The following is a 14,259-nucleotide window of genomic DNA, read 5'->3' as shown; positions in this document are numbered from 1 at the left end:
CGGCACTGTTATCTTTTGCTCCAGTTCTCTCTAGAGCAGTAAAAGTTAAGAAAAACATAAATTTAATTTACTTAATTTATTCCTGTTTCAATGCTCTTCATATTTTGTGTAAATCTAAATTTCTTACATTCTTTCTGCCTGAATAACTTTCTTGAGTATTTATTTTCAAGATGGCCTGTTGGCAATAAATTCACTAAGTTTTAAAAATTCACTAACTTTTTGCTTGTTTGAGAAAATATTTATTTCTCCTTAATTTTTGGATTATATTTTACCAGTATGGAATTCTAAATTGATAGTCTTTCTGTTTCTTCCAGTACTTGAAAGATATCACTCTATTGTATCTTTTCTTGCATGATTTCTGATGAGAAGTCTACTGTAATTCTTAACATTATTTCTCTGTAGGTAATGTGTCTTCTTTCTCTGCAAGATTTTCTTTTCATCTTTGGTTTTTAGCAATTTGAATATGATATGTATAGGTGTTCCCTTCCCCCTCCTAAACCAAATGCTTTTCTGAGATTCTTAAATCTGTGGTTTAGTGTCTTGTCACTAACTTTGGAGAATTCTCAGCCACTATTTTTTCAAGTAATACTTTGACACTCTTTGCTCTCTTCTTCTAGAATTCTAATTATACATGTATGTTAGACTGATATAGTCCCACAACTCATGGACACTCCCTCGGTTTTCACTTTTTTCTCTTTGTGTTTCAGATTGGGTAATTTTTAGTGACTTATCCGTGAGTTCACTGATCTTTTGCTTGTTTGCCTAAAGTGTACTGATGAGTCCATTGAAGGCAGTCTTCCATTTGATTTTTGTAGTTTTTATTTCTCCCATGAAAATATCTATCTGATCTTACATGTGGTATACCTTTTCATTAAGAGCCATTAACATGTTAATTATAGTTATTTTAAATTCTTTGTCTGATATTTCCAACATTAATGTCATATTTGACCCTGGTTCTGATGAAAAAAGTCTTTTCAAACTTTTTTCTTTTCTTTTTTTTTTTTTTGCATTTCCACATGCTTTGTAAATTTTTGTTAGAAGCTGGACATATTGTATACAAGAGTAGATAATGAGATAAATACTCTTTTATACTTGGATATGTGTGTGCCTAGTCTTATGCTAGGCTTTTAGTGTGGAGGATTGTGTTAATATACTCAGGATTTGGGCTGGGTTTGCAGTTTATTGCACAGGCTTCAAATCCCCTAGTTATAGGGTGTGGATGAGCTTTCCAGAACGTTTTTACTCAATACATTCTCCCCAGAGAGAAAACAGCTCTCTAGCTACATCCCTTTGTTAAAATTACCAATGCTTGCTGGCAAGGTGATGGAAGGTGGAGGAGGGGGAAATGCTCTCTGCTGTTCTGATTAAGCCTCATTCTTAGGCAGGGTGAACCTGCATTTCAGTGTGGGGTGGCTTTCACAAGTGTTTTTTGCTCTTGCTCCAGTTATAGTACATATAATTTTGCTTAGCACACATTCCTGCCCCTTCCACAGAGGTAGAACTTAACTTTTTCTCTGTTTCTTTTCTCTAGCTTTAATGGGTTCCCAACAGTGCCCTAAGCAAGAGTTTTGTGACTATTCTCCCTGCAGACCATCTCCCTCTAGGGGAGGTAGGGGAGGTGGGTTTGGGTGGAGTTTTGACAGTGGCTGCAATTCCCCGCCCCCCCCCCCAACGACAAGTGTCATGAGGTAACTATTCTCAGGAATCTACACAATTTTCTCTGAGCATCTGGTGTGGTTCATGGAGAAAAAATTACGTTAGAGGGCACAGACTACCCTATAATTGCAGCCACAAATGACTTTATACCTTCCTATCAATAGATATTTGGCCTTTAGTAGTTCATTTAAACATATTAACTGACTCTTTTTACAGCCTTATATGGCATCTGGTGGCATTTGACTCAACTATACAAATTCTGGGCTCCTTTTTATCCATGAAATTTCTGCCCTGAAGTTAAAGTTTTCTGATAGATTCAAGAAAAAGTCATTAATTTGAAGTTTGAGATTTTTTTTTTTTTTTTTTGGTAATGGTGAGATCAATGTTCTTTACTGCTCTCTATATCTCTGAGATGAAACGAAGTTTATCTATGTTTTTAGTATATTTATTTTAATGGGGGTGAAGTGGTATCTCATGTATTTTAGTTGAATTTTTGATGGCTAATGATATTGAGCAGCTTTTTATATGGTTATCAGCCATCTGTATATCTGTAGTGTAGTTGAAAGAACTTTATGTGCAAGTTTTTTTACTTGGTTTAAAACTTAATTGGTTAATTGGTTTTTTGGTCTGTTATTGATTTATAAGTGCTCATTACATATTTTGGATACAAGCCTTTGTCATATAGATGTATTGCAAATATTTTCTCCCTGGCTATGGCTTGCCTTTTTATTTTTTAATTATTGACAAAGAGAAGATTTTCATTTATATGAAATTCAATTTATCAGTTTTTATGGTTCTTGTTTCTTGTGTCCTTTTGAAAAAAATATAGCCTATTCCAATAACAAAAACATTCTCTTATTATTTTCTTGTAGGAGCTTCATGATTTTAGATGTTTAAGTCTATGATCCATTTCAAATTAATTTTTGTGTGTGGTACAATGTAGGAGTGAAGGTATAATTTTCTTTTCCCTAAATATTTATGTACTTGTTTCTAAAAGCGTTGGTTGAAAAGTGTTCCTTTTCTCATTGAATTATGTTGATACCTTTGTTGAGAAACAGTTGGCCACATATATGCATGCCTATTGCTGTATTCCATATTCTTACCATTGATATACTTGTCTATCCTTAAGCTGATACCACACAAGTGTGATTACTCTAGCTTGATTGTTCTTCTTTGAGGGTGTACTGAAGTTGGATGGTGTTTTATGTTGTGGTGAGAGGGAACTGGAGTTAGATTCATAAGACTCAGAGTTTTGTGTCTGTTTCAATTTCATTAGCCGTGAAATGAAACCAAGACTTTTAAACCTTCTGAGCTATTCTACCTTCTCTCCCACCCTCTTTTCTTTATTGACTTTCTTTTTTCCTTTTTATTTTACATACTAAAATATAATATCTACCTTGCCTACACATCATGTAAAAATGCTTTGAAACAGCATTGCTCCATATAGAGTTATAAAGGATTTTGTATTTGCGTTATGTGAAAGGTCATGTGTACCTCTTTAGAAGCTTCAGATTTTTTATTTCTGATTTTGACTTAAAGACAAGGAGAACCAGGGACACAAAGCCATAGCAGAATGACTGTTGTATTTCAATTAAAACGGGGCCTCTTTTCTTCTCATCATCCAATACTTCTAGCTATAGTCAGGTAAAAACCCAATTAATTATTAATTGATGTGCATTAAAATTCATTAACTCTTCATGTGAGGCCTGGGCTATAATTAACTGTCTTTCTTACCTTTTGTTCTGAAATCTCTAGGTAGAAGATCCCATCGCTAATAAGAAGGAGGGAAACAGTTTTGCCGCCTGTAGTTAGTCAGAAGCAAGGTCTTCAGAAGGCTGGGTGACTGAGTGCCCAATGTCTGATCATAACCAAGCAGCATTGTCAAATCTCCCAAAACTATTTTCCTATATGAAGTTTATCTTTGACATATTTGAAAAGGAAAAAAGAGTAGTAATAGTTACAATGTTCTGTTCTCATGATATTTGCACATTAAATTACACTTTGTGTATGTCTTCAACCTAATAAAAATTTATATTCAAACTTAAGATCCAAAAAAAAAAATACTCCCTGAATGTGCAGTTTCAAATAGATAGTTTTAAACTTATCAATTTTAAACTAAATGTATTGAAATCACTATATATTTTCTTAAAAGACACGTTACAAATGAGTGATAGACAAAATAAATTATCTCAGACTCAACAGAAGTAAGAATTTTCCTAAATAGCTTGCATTAGCTTCTCAGCATGACATTTGGACAGATTTACAGTCACAGTTATGTTGGAGCTTTGGTATCTGTAATCTACAAAAATAACCAAAAAAAAAAAAACCCCCCAAAAACCCCACTGTTATTCCCTATGATCTCAAGCTCCTTAAAAACTAATTATGCACAGACTTTAAGGGAAGATTTTAACCCATTTTACAGTGAATTCCATCCATGTGTATACTCAAAAGAAGGAAAATCATGTGAAATGAGAAAGAAATCTTAAAATTTATAAAATTTAGAGAAAATCATTAAGAATTTTCAGTCCTTCCATTTCTCCACTCTCTAAATTGGACAACTGGGGCCCCATGATTTAAATGACTTTTCCAAAACTATAATTCTGGTAAGTGCCAGAATTGTAGCACAAACCTGTTTTCTACCTGGTTCACAACTAGTTCTCTCCAGGACATAAAAAAATTAACTCTTAATTCATTCCTGAATCTAGAAAACTCTCACTCATTTTTATGTTAATCTGGAGATACTATAGACAGCTCAAGCTCCCAGAAGATAACAACTACGTGTGATGCTCATAGCTGATATTTATTTCAGTGCTATTATGTTCTAGGCTTTGTTCTAAGTATTTACATCTACTAAATAATTTAACCCTTAGATTAGTCCTGTGAGATAGGTCCTATTATTATTATCTCCATTTCACAGATGAAAACACTGGGGCTCACAGAAGCAACCTACCCAAAAAAAAAAAAAAAGTGAAGGTCCGTGCTAAAAGCCTATGCTCCTAACCTCTGCATACGAATGTCTATATATAATAATGACCTACTGTGGTTAAGTATACATATGAGTCCAATTCCATAATATCAGCATTATGAGAAATTTCTCCAAACTTTTAACAAGATTTTCAAATAATTACCTATTGAACTACAAATTAGACAATATCCTCTTAGATCTTACTGCTTTAGATTCTCACTAGTGCTGAGGTGAGAAATGATTGAAGAACAGGGTTCTATTTCACTACTCATATATTTAAATATTGAGAAATTATTGAATAAGATGTATTCTGATTCTTCTGGGTCTCTTTGCTGACTCTTCCTCCTCTCAATGTCAGTTACCCAGAGCTAGGTCCTGGGTCCCTCTTCTCCTTCTACATTCTCTCACTAGGTGTTTCCATTCAGTCACTGGGCTTTAAATCCACGTATATGCCCATGGCAACTAAACTTCTATCTCTAGCCATGACCACTGAGTTCCAAATTTAAATATTTGTTGATGTGCCTTTTGACCTCTCCACTTGAATTAATAAATATCTCAGATTTAATATAACCTAAATAGAATTCTGTAATCCCTTCTGTTCTTAAACACAGATCAGAGAACAAAAGCAAAACCAAAACTTATTCTTAGTTCAATATTTTCCATGTCAGTTAATATCACCCTTATCCATCCCTCAAATTAGAAGTCATTCTTAATCTCTGTCCCCTCATCTTCCACATTCAGACCTTTAGCACATGCTCTCAATTATTCTTCCAAACCATACTTCCTATCTATTGTCTTTATTTCTTCTTTCTGCTATCATTCTAAGCCGAATCACTTACATCTCTCACCTGGATTACTTGGGAGCCTGATATTTGATGTCCTCGCTTCCACTCTTTCCCCCTTATAATAAATTCTCTATATACCAGCTAGAGGTACATCTTTAAAATGTAAATCTCAGTATGTTGCTCATATCACTTCCCTGCTTAAAGACCTCCAATGGTTATCCATTGCACTTAGAATAAAAACCAGCTCTTCACTATCAGCTCCCATAATCTATAGGATCTCAGTCTCGCTTACATGTCTGATTTCATTGTCTGCCACTTCCCGCTCTACTAATTATGTTCCAACCACAAAATTTTGGTTTCAGTTGCTTGAAAAAGCCAAGCATGCTTTACCTTGGTGCTTTGTCTCAAGACTATGTTACTAAAGATTGGGAGTTAAAAAAAAAAAGTCACCAAGGTACTCTTGAAAAGGGGGTTCCTTCCCCAGCCTCCAAGTCAAGTAGTTTCAGAAACCTCCTCAGAGTACTCAGTGTGGGGTGGGAGGGGATGAAGAATACAGAAGCTGCTGCCTGACTTTCATCTGAAGATGTCTGAAGGCTAATAACCTGAGAGTGGAGTAGAGATATTACAGAAAAAGGAAGTTGGGCTTCCACTGATGGAAGGATAGTGTGAATTTCCCAGTGGGGTTAGTCAGCCCTTGAAGGATAGGATTTGAAATTGAACCCTGTCTGGAGGGGCAAGGTATCCTCAACAGACTGTCTGTGTGGAATGGACTGCTGAAAGCCAGGGGTTGAAGGGCTATCATGAGCATTCAGCTGGAAAGAACATTTCCCATACCAGGAAATCCTTAGTGAAAGGTTAACAGCAACAGTAGTGCTATGGACTGAATTGTGTCCCCCTAAAATTCATCTATTGCAGCTCTAACTCTACCTGGAGGTGAGGCTTTGGTAGATGAGGTAGGTTTAGATGGGGTCCTGAAGGTGGGGCCCTCATGACAAGATTAGTGCCCTTATAATAGAGACATTATAAGAGAGACACTAGAAAGTGGTCTCTCTCTCTCTCTCTCTGTCTCTCTGCAATGTGAAGACACAAAAAGAAGGAAGCCACTTACAAGCTAGGAAGCAAGCTCTCACCAGAAACCAACCATGCTGGCACCTTGGTCTTAGAATTCTAGCCTCTGTAAATGTGAGAAAACAAATTTCAGTTCTTTGCCAGCAAACTATGAAAGTTTGTTATGGCAGCCACAGTTAAATGGTTTTCATTTAAAGATAAAAATTTTCTATAAGTGAAAGAACCCATTATTTATCATTTGCCAGACTCAAAGAGATAATGCCATCCTAAAGCTTGAAAGGCAGCTAAGATTTTACTCTTTTCATGTAATCCTACCTACTTTGCTTGATCTGGTTGGGCTTGAAATGGCACCTAGTGAGTTGGGGAGGAGACAGTACATGGAAGTGGAAGAATCTGACCAAAATCCCCTGCTACTTCAAGGGGATTTTCTGAGTCTGAGTCATGCCTAAACTAGAGGAAAAGAGAATCTTTAAATTGGATAACAGATTAAAGTTTTTTTTAATTAAATAACTTCAAGCTTTTCCACACATGAAAAAATATGAGAAAAATAATAAGATCCACCTAAGATTTGATCCGGAGTCAAGGAAGAACTATTAAACAAAATCAGCTTAAATGGATAGTGATAAAGTTGCTCTCTGTTTTTCTCTACAAAATACAGATTATTGAATTAACCAGATATACAATTAAAATAATGCAATACCTACCACAGAAAAGCATGGAAATGACCTATAGGAATACACAGAAGTGTTGGGAGGGGAGAGCTTGGAACAATTCATGTTGCCTGTTGGGTCAGTAAGGCTACAGAAGGAAAAGTGGCTTTGAGCTGGGCCTTTAAAAATGAATAGAACATTCTAAGATATAAAAGGGGGGAGGAAGATAAAGACATCCCAAGAGGGGTAAATAATGTAGCCAAAGGAAGAGAAATTTGAATGTCCCTCAGGGCTCATGGCATGGTGCTTAGTCAAGCAAGCCTAGAGAAGAAGGTGTTTGTGGCAGAGAAAGTTGGAACTGATTCTGCCAAGGTAGGCTGGGGCCACCTGTGCCTTGTTAAGTAATGTGAACTTGAACGATAGATGTAATGGAGAGTCACTTAAGATTTTTTAACGGAGAAATAACCTTGAAAATTATGTGCATGTAGTAGTAAAGGAGATTACTAATGGAACACATACAGAGAGATTAAAGTGGGAGGACTGAGAATGGAACCTGGGGAAAACTCTCCTGTATAAGTTGAGCAGAGGAAGAGGATCCAGTGAAAAGTCAAGGAAGAGTCATAGAGGGAGAGAAAACCCAGAAATACAGGGTCATAGAAGCACAATGAGAAGAGTGAGTTTAAGAGGGAAGTGGACAATGTCAAATCCTGCAAAGAGATCACAAGAAAGATGACTGAGAAGAGACCACAGGTTCCAAACTTGTGTTTTAATTTCCATATTTAGAAAATAAAGACCATTTTTCAAGTATGGTGTTGCAAAACAAACAAAATGAAACCACACAAAACTAAACACTAAGTTCTAGGAAATCCAGATTTTTCAAAAGTAACTAATAAAGATTTAAATTATTTTTTGCACCCTTAGAGAATCATAGAGTATGATGAGTATGCTGTGAACCATAAAGTATGCTGTGAAACTCAGAGGTTTTTTTGTTTTGTTTTGTTTACATTGTTTTATGTTTCCTCCAATTTTAAAGAGTCATCCCAAGATTTGTAACTGAATATATAATAAATTTTTTAAAAGTCGTGCAAAATTGTCATTTCACCAAAAGTTACATTAAAATAGTAGAAATAAAGTCCTTTCTTTATATGTAAATGTAACTGGGATTTTACAGCCAGGGGGACCTTCGTGTCATTTAGTACATCCTCCCCACCCAGAACCCCCAATTCTGTTTTGCAGATGAGGAAACTGAAGTTCAGAGAGGTCAAAGGACTTTCTCAATATTACTTGGATAGTTATTGACAGAAATGGGAATAGAAATCAAGTCTCATGATACCTTTTTAAGGGCATTTTTTCACTATATCACACTGGTGCTTCTTAAAAATTAGTGACTGGAAAGTAGAAAATGATCATTAGCAATGGGATGAAGCCCAAGCAGATGCTCTGATGAGGTAAAGCTTATGGTACGGAGCAGAGACACAATTAACAAATACTGTTGGATTTGCCATGGAAGAAGTGAGTTTTATGACTCATAACAAAACTCCACAAAGAGGATTTTGGCAGTCTCAGGTCAACTTTCAGCAGCCCTTGCTTAAGACTCAGCTTGCTTAATGGGCTGAGCTACCCTAAGTCCTCCTGGGGCTCAATAGATAAATGACTATGGTCTTTAGACCTTGAGATTTGGAGCTGAAGCTGCTTGTGCTGGAAGAGGCAGATTAGCAATGACTGTTAATATAAAAGAGCAATAGATCAGTGAGATTTAAATTAGGGGAAGCAATGCCAGTTCTCTTCTGAGGGCATAGAGACATCATACAAGGAATGGGATGAAAGTATGTTCTCAACTATACCTTAATCACAGAAACTTGAATCAGCAAAGTCATGTATGAGCTATGTCTTCTCATCTTTTTGCCCCTTCATTCTGGGTCGCACCAATAAAAGTATTATTTTCTACCTATGCCGAGAGATAAACGTTGCATTAAAACAAAACATAAAGTAAAAATGGGGGAGTTATTTGTTTCTCTGAGTAGCACAAACAATGATGAAACGGCAACAAAATCTAACTCACAAATCTACAGGGCAGGTAACTCCTACATCATTAACTCAGGCAGCCCTTCTAATGGTTGTTACCAATTTAACATCGAAACCACAGAGCCTTAAATTTGTGTCCTTCTTCTCAAGACCTCTAGGGTTTCTGGAAAATTAAATAATAATTTTTTTTTAAATGGGAAAAAAGTCTTCTTTAAAACATATGGATACATAAATAAATGAAGGCATCTTTCACCAGCCGCATGGTCTCAGAGCCTGGTAACTGGTGTCAATAAGATGTTCTAGTCCTGGGGGAGAGGAACTTGGTCTTGCTGTCTGTGTGGATGACCTTTCAGAGTTTAACCAGTTGAAAGAAATTTTGCTGAACTTCCTTCAGTCAGTGATACCGGTGAGATTGGATGTGTTTGACTGCATTCTCTTTTACCCCTAGAAGGGTTTCTCCTCAAAGGGGGCTGCATTAGCTTATTTAGAAACATTGCAAAAGTGATGCTAATTCAAGTAAGAGTTCGTTTCTTGCAAAGCCCTCTGGGGAACTTAGATGGTTAGGTTTTCAGTTTTAGACTGAAGAAGAGAATTCGTGAAGTAAGAAGATGGGGCTAAGCCTTGCTAGTCTTATAATAATAAGGACTAAGAAGTGTGCACTAAATCTGCTGACAACTGATGCATTTTAGTTATGAAAATCTCTGAACGAATAACGTACTGTCACAAGTTTGCTGCTTGTATTGAATTCTAACTTCCCTTCTGTTGCGGAATTTTCACATTGGACTGGGTTTGATATTTCACTCTGCCAAGAATAATCGCTAAAGAAAGTGGTGCATACAGACCACTGTAATTCATTTAAAAATATTAATCCTACAGTCTCCTTCCACTCAAGATTGTTTTTACAAACCCTGACAATATTATTTTCTCTTGAGTGATAGATCGATATCAGCAGTCTTGAAGGGGGGAAAAGCGCTATTGGGAGAAGTTTTGAAAATGTAAAGCTCAACAAAATCCTTAAAAACATAAATCTATTGTTATTCTTATTTCACTAATCCTAAATTTTCTAGCATTGCCTGTGATGTCTTCTTACTTTATTAAGCAGGAGGGAGCTTGCCAGTTAGAACAGTAATTAGCAAAGTGATGAAGCCAACGTTTCTCATAAGTTGCTATCAAAATACACCTATTGAGACTTCCCTGGTGGTACAGTGGTTAAGAATCCACCTGCCAATGCAGGGGACACGGGTTCAAACCCTGGTCCAGGAAGATCCCACAATCCGTGGAGCAACTAAGCCCATGCACCACAACTACTGAGCCCGTGCTCTAGAGCCCGTGAGCCACAACTACTGAGCCCGTGTGCCACAACTACTGAAGCTTGCGTGCCTAGAGCCCGTGCTCCATAACAAGAGAAGCCCCTGCAATGAGAAGCCCGCACACCGCAATGAAGAGTAGCTTCCGCTCGCCGCAACAAGAGAAAGCCCACGTGCAGCAACGAAGACCCAACGCAGCCAAAAATAAATAAATAGATAAATAAACACACACACCTATTTTTCTTTGATTGCTTTCCTGCACTCTCCACTGTTTCTGAATCTGGAAGTTTGAGGCCAGCAGAGAGATCAGATGGATTTGGTGGCTGATGTGAAGGCACAGGACAGCAGCAGACTCACGCTTGCCATGGATGGCCACACAGAGACCTCTGGACCAGTTGCTTCTGCTCTATGCTCTGTGGCTGGGATGACCACACCCTCTATTTTCCAATTACAGCTTGGTTGCTGTAAAAATGATGACTAATAATTGACTCATGTTGATTGTTCTTCATTTGTTTTGAGACACATTTTATTAAGTATACTTTCCCAACTTGTAAATTATATTCTATGAGAGGTAACCCCAGAAAGTCACCCTATTTGGAATGTACCATGGGAAGGAAGGAAAGGGAGGGAGGAAAAGTGGGTAGTGTATTCACTCCATGATTCTTCGAGAAATGAAATTGCTACCAACAGGTGTCACTCTGACAAATTCCTAAGCAAATTTTAGAGGTTCGGAGAGATGTTTAAGGGGCCTGCATTAGCCAGCAGCTGTGAAGATCACCAGCGAGACTGAATGATCCTCTACATAAACTGGGCATAAGCCCAATGAACAGAAAGATGGGGAGTGGGGAAAACAGGCATTTTTTTCCATACTTCTATGATTCCTTAGAGATTACTGAGGTGCCCTTTGAAGACCGAGAAGGTGTGTAGGGCATATTGCTCTAGTCATTACTATCTATAAATGATGAACAGCCCCAAATGACAGTCTCTGTCTGAAGGAAAAAAGACAAATTTAGAAAGTGTCTTTTCAGCCCACTGAAGCAACGTCATCACCCAGCATTTAAAAGAGAAACAACCACAAGTAATAAATAGTGATTATTCCAAATATGCAGAACGTAGAGACCACACATTACTGCCTTGAAAGCAGAAAAGTTTTCTTCTTTTCTGAAATCAGTGACCCCCAAACTCTGTCATTAGTAAAAATAATTAAAACGTGCTCTAAGAGGGAATGGATGGATGATTGCCACTAAGAGGCACATTCTCATTAATTTATTACTGATTTTAAACTTTGCTTCATTAGGACATGTCTGTTGAAGGCCATTTAGGACTCAAGGGATTTGCCTGTACTTCACGTTGCCTCTATATTGGTTCCAGGGAAGGAGGATCATTTCAGTTTGTTGTACTCCATGGACCTATACGTACAGGGAGATGGAGGGAAATCTACTGCCTTGTAAATCTTCCAATCAAGGAAGTGGTCAATTTCTTTAGGATGTTCTTGGGACTGACTGGGCTTTTAGGAGTCAGTTCTGGGAAACAATCATCAGCTAAGCAAATTGTGAAGCAGTTCACATGTCATTTATGCTTCTGCCTCAGTGAGAAGTATGAATAAAATTCGACCCTGTCCCAGATAAATTAGGTAGATGAAAGCGCACTAGGCTTAAATTCCCTCAGTATCTTTAGCTCTGTCTGTGTGTCCAGCTGTCACATACTTCATGAAGATTGCCTCATGGGAGAGGGGGTGCTCCCCTAAATGTCTGATCTTAAGCCCACGCAACAGGTGTCATCACACCTGACAGTAGAGGGTTCATCTGAGAAATAATCTCTAGATGAGTTCACAGAGCAGAGATCTTTTTTCTTTTTAAAATACTCTTGGCCAAGTAAATTATTCTAATCATGTCTCTGCCTTAGGGCTAAACATCTACATCTATGTCTCTTGGTTTCCCCGTGTATATCTCTTGTGATGGGGGTGTAAAGACGTAAATTGATCTATCCCAGAGTTGGGCTACCACTAAGGAGACTGGAATTAGGCATTTGTTGGCTGTCTATGGCATAATTTGCTAGAGCTTGTCTTTGTCTCCTATAAAATAGCAAATGCCATACCAAATAGCCTTGAACTTTATTTGAAAGGATCAACTATTTAGGAGTCTCTAGAGTGCAATTTTCCCCATCGATATCATTTTTTTCATTTCCACAAAGTCTAACACAAAACCTGGTATAAAGTAGACCCTGAGTAAATGAATAATTGAATAAAGTGTTAGTTCATGTCATGGATGCAGTGGCCTTTTTTATTCTTTTCCACATGGTGTTAGGTATAGAGAATGAATCTAAGACCATCTGAAATAAATTCTTGAATAAAAACTGGAAATCATATTTACTTTAGTCATGTAAATAAAGTATTGCTTTGTTTAATTTGGTGGAAGGCTTGGAAACCTGGATTATGCTTTTAGGTATTTTTTAAATGAACTTATTTAGGACAAGAGAACATCCAAATTGCCATGGTAAAATAAATGCACAAAATGAACCCATTATCTAATACTCATAGAGCACTGTTTGTCAATGATTTACAAATCCAACTGATATTAAGAACTTAGCCCCCTCTAATGGAGCAGACCACAGGGAAATATCAAAGAAGTGGTAACAGCTGGCTTGTTAATATTCTCAGTCTTTTTTCTTTTGCAAAAGAAAACAAATGGGAAAGCACAAAAGTAATTATACAGTAGTCCTCTTTAAGATAAACCATAAAAAGTAAAAGTACCGACTAGACTGAGAGCATTACCATATCCCAGATCATAAATTCTAACATTGGATATCAGGAATATAAAGTGTTATTAGCTTAAGGAACACTAATAGATAAGGAATTGATTTTATTTGGTAAATACTTTACTATTAGAAAGACACAATTACAGATCCTAATGGAGAGGAGCATTTATCTCATTAAGTCACTACTACACGCCATCTGTATCCAAGTCAAGCCCCTATGAAGGAGACTTTCGAATAGCAAAAAAGAGCATAGAGAATGTCAAATCTTACCTTGCCCTCGTGGTTTTTAAAAATATCTGTTTATTTTGAACCATTATGAAAGTAGTTATTTGAAATGGTAAAAATGAAAGATAAATACAGAGCTAATCCTTTCAAGAAAAAGGTGCTACCCTGTCTTTCGTATTCCCTCTGCCCTTCCTCACTCCCTCCTGAACACACAAACTGGGTCAAAGATCACTTGGTCAAAGAAGTCTTCCCTGACGCTTAGATATAAAAAGATCCCCGCTCATATAGAGTACATGTTGGCTAGATCATCATACTCATCATATGCGAGTTTGTTCCATTCTTTTTAGTTCCATTCTTTTTAGTACTCAGTAGAGTGCCTGGCACATGGTAGATATCCAATCTCTATTTGTTAAATGAATGAACAAGTGGATGAATGAAACACTTAAATGGTAAAGGTTCAACTGTCCCAGCAACACCCTAAACCAAGTAGAGATTTTTAGATAATATTTTATTAGTATTAACTGAAAAGATACATTTAAAAACACTTTTTAATCAGCAGAACTTTATGCTTATTAGGCCTGATATACATAAAGCAGAGAGGGCAGTTAGATCCCTCTATAGCCTCTGGCATTAAGATACTACTTAAATTCCTAAAAGATCATTTGTAGAAGATAATCTTTCCCTGAGTCATTGTAAGTGCCAGTTCTCAATGACTTCTTGGATCACCTGAAATTTTTTTTGGTTTTTCAGCATCTTTATTGGAGTATAATTTTCTACAATGGTGTGTTAGCTTCTGCTGTATAATAAAGTGAATCAGCCAT

The sequence above is a fragment of the Leucopleurus acutus genome (assembly GCF_964270905.1).
Source record: "Leucopleurus acutus genome assembly, chromosome: 4".
NCBI lineage: Eukaryota > Metazoa > Chordata > Mammalia > Artiodactyla > Delphinidae > Leucopleurus > Leucopleurus acutus.
Note: the sequence above shows the minus strand (reverse complement) of the source record.